The sequence below is a fragment of the Agrilus planipennis genome, unplaced genomic scaffold, assembly GCF_000699045.2.
Source record: "Agrilus planipennis isolate EAB-ADULT unplaced genomic scaffold, Apla_2.0 scaffold171, whole genome shotgun sequence".
Lineage (NCBI taxonomy): Eukaryota > Metazoa > Arthropoda > Insecta > Coleoptera > Buprestidae > Agrilus > Agrilus planipennis.
This window is the reverse complement of record NW_020438994.1, coordinates 203931-211953: the sequence shown is the minus strand read 5'-3', so window position 1 is coordinate 211953 and position 8023 is coordinate 203931. Positions and strand designations below refer to the sequence as shown.

Genomic DNA, 8023 nt, shown 5'->3' with positions numbered 1-8023 from the left:
TGATACTAGCAAAACTTTTAACTGCAAAAATATATATTTCACATTTTAATAATACAAAATATATTTGAAAAAGTATTTAAGCCTTTAATTCAAAATTTTTAGTTTAATAACCGAGGTATGGATAACAATGCAAAATAAGTCAATACTGGATAAAACTTAATTTTAAAAACTAAAGTACATAATGGTTGGGATCCGGTTAACAAGCATCATTTACTTGGAAATAAAGTTTTTACTTTAGTTATTATAGGTAATTCAGCATTCCAATTATTTGTGTTTTTATTAAAATTCAACACTGCAAGAAATGGAAAGGTCTACAACTGATAGCACTAGTTCTAATACCGAAATCGGTTCACTTGTTAAATTCAAAACGCAAAAACACCAAAAATGTATAATCTGTAAAGAAGTTGGAGGTATAATAATCGAATTAACAGATAAAGCTTTCATTACTTTTATGACTTCCACTAGGATTCGGAATGAAAATGATTATTGGTGATAAAGCTGAAAATTTTGTTAATGTTGTTTGGTGCTATATTGCCTATGTGTGTATGCCTACCACATATGTATGCAAGTAAGGTAAAGCAAGTACCGACTATAAGGAGATTCTATTACCCTTGTGTATTTTAAATGCATAGAATATTGTTATGGTATAGTTGAGGTGAGGTGAGATTGTGAGGTACCTACGGCAGGCGGAGTTTTATTCTCAAAATTATCGACAGATACAATGGAGTGCGATCACTTTAGGAACGAACTTTAGTACTACTTTTGCATATAGCATCACATGTAGAATATGTTTTCAAAGGTAGTTTAGAATTTCCTGGGTCATGACCTTGAGTTGCGCAGTGACAAAACTCTGCCTGTTCATTGACTTCCACTTCTCATTAAAAACACTGCTCGTCATTCTACATGGTTAATAGTCGAGTCAACGTTTTTAAACTATATGGTACAGCCCTCACGAAATTCACAGTCCAGGAAATTTTATAATATCTTAACTGGGATTGACATACACTTCTTACGATGTACTCACTTACATATTCTAATGTTCTTCTGTATAATAATAAGTTCACCACTACCTTTTTTCGTCTATGGCGAAACATGGTGGAACTGTTTTTCTCTGACAAACAAAATAATAGTAATAAATAAAATAATAACTCTAATAAAAATAATTATTGGTAAGATTAATAAGTGAATTCTTAAAAAATTACCTTATGATGGCCCCAAATGGACCACAATAATACTGTGTCAAGCAATATCCCAGCCTATTGTAAAACTCTGGACGACGGAATTTTCCAAAATTTCAATATTCAAATATTGTTTATCGTTCCAACTGTTTTTGCATGAAGCTTTCCAAATTACGGGCACGTTCATTTTTGTGCTTATACATTTTTTCGGTATCCGCAAAATAAAAAATTATTTGGAGATAAATCAGGAGATCTAGTTAGCCATCCTATCGAACCTCATCCTCTAATAATGCTATTCGGAAAGGTGACATCTAGGAAGCTACGAACCGCTATTGGATTACTTGCGGGGCAACCGTCTTGTTGATATCAAATTTTATTAAAATTGATATTTAGCTTTTGAAGCTTAGAAATAATTTTCTTTCTCAACAGGTTATGCCACTTTCTGAATTTAAATTGCCTTTAATAAAGAAGGGCCTTTAATGGAATTTTCAAAAATTCTTACCCGAACATTAACCTTTTGAAGGTACTTACTGGCAGCGTTCTTCGCGAAATATTCAAGTGCTTGTTTTCTATCGAGTAACCAACAGTAACAGATTGATTGTGATGACCAATGTTGCTACGCAAACATTTTAGAAGTTTTGGAATATATTTATTTTGTACTTTTAGATAGGAAGCAAACAACTTATCGATGCACCTACCTACCGCTTGACCTTCTAGACGGAGAGTCAGGTCAAAAAGGTGCTCTCAATTTACTACAACTAATTTTCTGACAGTTGGTTATAGTAGTTGTGTACACACACATACTGCGGTCAGTCAAACCAACTAATGAACAAGCATTTCATATATGCTATCAAACGTGTTATGATTACGGTGGTAATGAAATGAATTTACTAATGCTAAAAAAGGTTATATACATTGCATATCAGTCACTCAGCTAAATATGGGGACAGAGCTCGTCGGTCAGTCTCTATGCAATTCACTTATCAAATTTGAAAAGTTTTGTGAGACTACTTAATTGTATATTAACCATAAATAAAATGGTCAGTCAACTATATTATGAAACAACTCTCATCAGTCAGCAAAAAAAAAGCAGGGGCTATGAGTTTGTCCATTCTCATGTAAGATAGTTAAAGAGAAAGAAAGAGAAATAGACACCTGTTGTTTCCTCCCCCTCCTACAAACAACAACATGCTAAGAGCATCATTAAAGTTTTGATATTCCTAGTGAGAGCAGTATTTGCAAAATGCACAAACCTGTAAATTGAAGCATTTCAGGGGTATTGGTAGTCATATTATACAAAGTTGGTACATCTAACTTATTTATTAAAAACTGCAAGCCAACGCCTACTTATTTACTATCTTAGTAGGTCAACTAGGGATCGCTTAAATAGCGGAATTAATAATAATTGAGGCAATCGAGGAGTCGCGAGTCGAATTGTGGATAACGAAGATGCTGCATAATGAGACGGCTTACCATGTTTACTCACTCTGCGATAGTTCCCTGCAATTCTATGTTCCCAAATTATAAAACAAGGTAGGGTAAAATTATTCATCATCATAAGGTCATCAGTCCTAAGACTGGTTGGACACGCACCTCCTCTTTTTCCTATCCTGAGTTAATATTCGCATTTCTCTAAAACTAGAACATCCCACATCCTTAACTATTTGTGAGCAGTAATTTAATCTAGGTCTACCCCTATTCCTCTTAACTCTTGTTTCTGTTTCTAATGTGTCTCTGACTCTGACTAAACTTTCATGCCTGAGAAGGTGTCCTACTAACCTATGTCACCTATTTCTCATTGACTCTGTTCTCATATTCTTTCTAATACCTCTTCATTTCTAAACTTCTCCATCCACTGTATCCTCACTATTCACCTGTAACACCACACTTCGAAAGCTTCTAACCTTTTCTTTTCCGCCGCTCCCACATCGTCCATGTTTCACACCAGTATAGTGCCGCACTCCAGACATACACCTTTAACAATTTTCTTTTGGAAAATTCTAAAATAACAATTCAAAAGTGTCCATTTAAAGTAATCATTTGATGGTAATTTCCAGTATAACCGGATGTGCTACAAAAATAGCTATTTTATTTATAAAAAGCACCCTTGAAAACCCTACAGCACAAAATTTTAAAACTTAATTCGAAGTAGTTTCTGATATATTCTAATGGGCCATCTCCGTTATAAAAGGATCTTCCCTAAATAAAGTTACACTGCAAAAGCTTTTTTATAACAATTCCATATCACTGCCTTGTGGTGCTTTACCTTAGCTCAGTCCTGATGATATTTACTTAAACTTAAATGCAAACAGATTGAAAAATATCTACGCTAAATCACAAATAAAATGAAAAAGAAGAAGAAACAATGACTATAATAATGATAAAAATACTGAAATTGCAATATCATACCTATACTTTAGCATTCGATCAATAACTATAAACTGTATAATTTATAATAGAACTTTTTTAGTTGTAATGTTGACACTACATGTATATTTATTTAACACGAATAATTTACTGGCATATTTGAGGTCATCTGATTTCAATAATTCTGCTGATACGCCCATCCCTTTGATTTTACTATTATTCTTCCTTTATGTAACAATCGATTTCAAGAATTAGAGGTACCTACATCGTGTTAATACTCAATTAATTCATTCTGTAGCACATTCGACATATCTTAACCGCTATGTCTCTAGGACAAAGTACGGCTAACACTACTTTATCGTATGATTTCACTCTGAAAGGTTAGGTCAAAATTTACTTTTATAATGAAATACAGTTTTTTATTTCTTATCAACACTTTAATTAATAATCTAGTTTTTAACTCGCTCTGTTTTGACAACGAGACGGGAAATACTAATACCAAACATCAAAGGTAAACAATTTTGAAGTGTTTTATGAATGTCAAGAGGTTACTGCTATATTACCCCTTCAATGTGAATTACATAAACTAATTTCTATTAGAAACACTAAACATGATGTGATAACAAAAAAATAAAAACCTACAAAAAATTTAAAAATGCAACTATATCATATCAAAACAATCGCCGTTTTTCCCATCACATACAGTTTCTTTCTAATAAATAATAGAAGGGTGCCAAATCACGTCAAATCTTGAAAGCTTTGAACTTATTTGCAATGGAAAGTAGAATAGCAAAAATGACATTGGAACATTCATAAACCATTATTTCAGAAACAATGATCGTATCCTGTCGGTAAAAATTGCCTTTGATAGAGAACCCTGACTTAATGTTATCTCAGTTAACGCATCAACAAGAATTCTGAAAGGAATAGGAAATCATTTGTGGAGACCTAAACAAGGGATAGAACGAAGATAATTTTAATGGCTTCCGGAGTAACTTTAGTTTAGTAATGAAGATTTTTTTAAATAAAACATCTTATAAAGTACAAGGGTGGTACCTGACTCAAAGACGCAGATAAACTATATCCTGATAGATAAAAGACACCTGAACCACTTACTTCCTAGAACGAGCTTCTACTAAAAGCTCTGAAAATGTCTATTAATATAAAAAAACTCAAACTCGAGAAAATGAAAAAATAGCACAATCTGAACCCTAAGAAATTATATAGTTGACTACTTATGCAAATCCTCCTGATATATATAATCAAAATCACATTAAAACATGTGTGGTTTGTGAAAAGTTCCAACAATATAACTCTAAGGAGCCTGTGTCGCCGTTAAGCCTTTTAGTAAAATTAGAAGTGACATATTCAATCATAGAGGGAATAACTATATAGCGATAGTAGATTACTTTTGAATATGACTTAATTTGTTCTTTTACCATGATAAAGTTCGAATTCTGTTATAAATGTATTAGAACACATCTTTGCTACTTTTGGGGTTTGTGATGAGCTAATGAGCTAACAGCTGATTATTGATTAAAGTTTGTCATGTGTTCACATGTATCCTCACGAGCCACGATGTAATTGTAATAAGCCTTAATATATGTAAATGTGTGTAGAACTTCTTTTAATGGACGATCTACTGTAAGTAACTTCATAATACAGCATCTTTCGGGCGTTCACACCAACGTGGGAGTTCATCGAGGAAGTGCGGCCAGTCACCTGTTTAATATTATCATGATCCACCTCACGGGGGAAATGCAAAATTCCCTAACTTGGAACCTTAACAACCACGCTCGTGATATGGCTCTCACTTTAGTCTCACAGTCGCTTTATTTTCCGTTATTGAATCATTATACTTAGTTAGCAGTATGAAAATAAAACATTCTTAAAGTACTGCTGTCCTGGTTCAGGTCCAAAAAGACTATCATCAATTGGAGTTGCAAGGAATCAAGGAAACAATTCCAACCAACGACTTTCTTAGAAATATCAAGTTCTAGATTAAATAATAAGCATCACCTGTTTGCTCCAGATACTACGTTTCATTGGTGTTGTAATAGCGAAAATAAGTTTGTCGAATATTTTGAACAACTGGATCACTAGATCATTAGTGGGTTTGACAAGGTCCTTTTATGATTAAGAATATTGACTTGTGAAACCACGTTAGACCACTGCGATGCTGACTCAGTTTGACAAGTCAATATCCTGATGAAGAGGCCTGCATTTTAACCTTACCGTGTTATGTTGTCTCAGTGTAGTGGTAATTTTTAGGTAAAAGAATTGTGTGCTTCGCTGAGTACCTATATAAATTAATCCGTCATTATCTAAAAAGTATTTGAAGCGCGAAGTTGACAATTGATGTTAATACATTTTGAGTTTACTAATTGTTTGATGTATTTCTGGAAGTATTCATTTTGAGTTTATTTTATAATGACCAGTAAACGTTTGAGAGCTTATTTCCGTAACACGATGAAGCTTAGGCATTGTCGAATATTTAGTTAATATATTATCTTGTTTCGCTGCACTTGTTGCATTTGGTCTTGGTACAATCGCCTTGCGCATATTTTCAACGCTTTGAACCATTAATTGGTTGGTTTTGGAATCCAAGAACAAAATTGTTTTTCGATCAATTTATACAACTCACCTAAATTGTTAAGTTGTAATCATTAAAAGTAATACATATGGCCCGGTGCCGTTTCGTGTGTAGTATGATAAAATGTTTGTCAACTTGAAATTATGGTTTGAATTTATTTTTGCGATAAAAAATTTCTCTCTTACCCTTCTTCAACTTCCAAAATTTTTTTAATTTTTTGTGTAATGGATTTAACAAATGTTTGTTTTCTTTTCCTATTTTACCTGATATTGTCCACCCTAATTCAGTTTCACGAAGTCAAGTTGTATGGTTTGAAATTTTAGTCGTACCTTAGGTTTTAAAATATTTCAATTGTGATCCATACCAGTAATACATTGATTTTATTTGTTTTATTAAATACTAGCTGACCCGGCAAACTTTGTTCCACCTTAGTAAATGAGCAGATTTTGGATTTTATTTTTATTAGGATAATAAATATTAATAAAAGAACTAGTAAGTATTTTAATGATTCAGTAAAACACCTTGTGATAGACGACATTTTTGGTTTTATTATCAGGCGCAAAAACACATAACGCAGATGGTCTTCCGATCCATAAACATGCCACATATAATTGACCATGGAAAAAACATGGATTTTCTAAATTAGGATCACAAACTTTCAAGGATTGGCCTTGTGATTTCTTAATGTTCATGGCGAATGCAGGACGGATCGGAAAATGAAGTCGTTTAAACTCAAACGGCATATCGGTTGGGATCATCGGGATCCTCGGAATGAGAACTTCCTCAGCTTCAAATTTTCCGTTGGGTATCGTGGCGTAGATCACATTGTTCATTAATTTACTTACCACCAAACGCGTTCCGTTGCACAAATTTGTTTAGTTTATGTTTTCGTAGCATGATTACTAAGCAGCCAACCTTTAGTCGTAAATTGTACGGTGGTAAACCAGGCAATTCCAATGTGTTTAAAAATTCAATTGGATAGTTGGTGGCTTCATCTTCATTTGTTACACAATCAATAAATTTGAATGAATGCAGTGTATAAATTATCTCATTCCGAATTATGTAGTTTAAGTCATCAACAGCTTTATTCTTAGCCGCCAAAATTGCTTGCTCACTCAACCATTCATTATTTTTGTGATTAGTAATGATGTTTGGGAATACTTTCTTGATGAGCTCGTCTTTCTATGAGACAAAGTTACAGAAACTAAGAGGAAATGAAATCAATCCGCTCGATTTGTCGACAGGTATTCGACCGTTTACTCAACTCAACCGAATGAAAGTTAAGCGTTAATTCTAAATATTTAATTTCTCTACTTGTACAATGTAGGTGACCGTTAAGTATGCCTTCTTTCGCACTACTTACTACTTGTTCAGTTACAGTTACCATACAATGTCCTAATTAAAAAAATTAAAAAATAACTTTAGTGGTTTAATTTTACTGCTAAGTGCTATTAGGGACATTTTTTGAAAAATGTTGTAACTGTATAATTTGCGAGATTTATCAAAGGAGCTCGAGCAATACACTTGAACTTGTTCTTATTCTTGTAACTAAATTACTGGAAGTAATTCGACGTTATTGAAACAGATAGCAAGAGTAGCTCTAAATTTAAAGGCGGTCTCGACTGAGCGACGTTGGAATTTAATCGACAATCGCAGTATTAATTTTGGGTTATTCAATTTTTTTATATGACAATTCAAGAGCTTTGAATTTTATAAAAATAATTAGATATTATCATAATAACAGAAATTGAATATTCTGCAATTATTTTATAAAACAGTTTTTAATAATGAATGTAAAGTACCCTTTATCAAGAGTAAATTAACTACCGAAGAAAACCCCGAAACAAATGTCATAATCCACATTTTCCTAGCTAATCTTCGCATT

The 8023-nt window shown here is 33.0% G+C and overlaps 1 protein-coding gene across 1 annotated transcript in view; it reads left to right on the top strand.

Moving 5' to 3' along the window:
• Window positions 1–8023, top strand: part of LOC108739367 (gonadotropin-releasing hormone II receptor) — a 166000-nt gene that overhangs the window by 4459 nt on the left and 153518 nt on the right. The gene's annotated exons all lie outside the window — the stretch shown is intronic.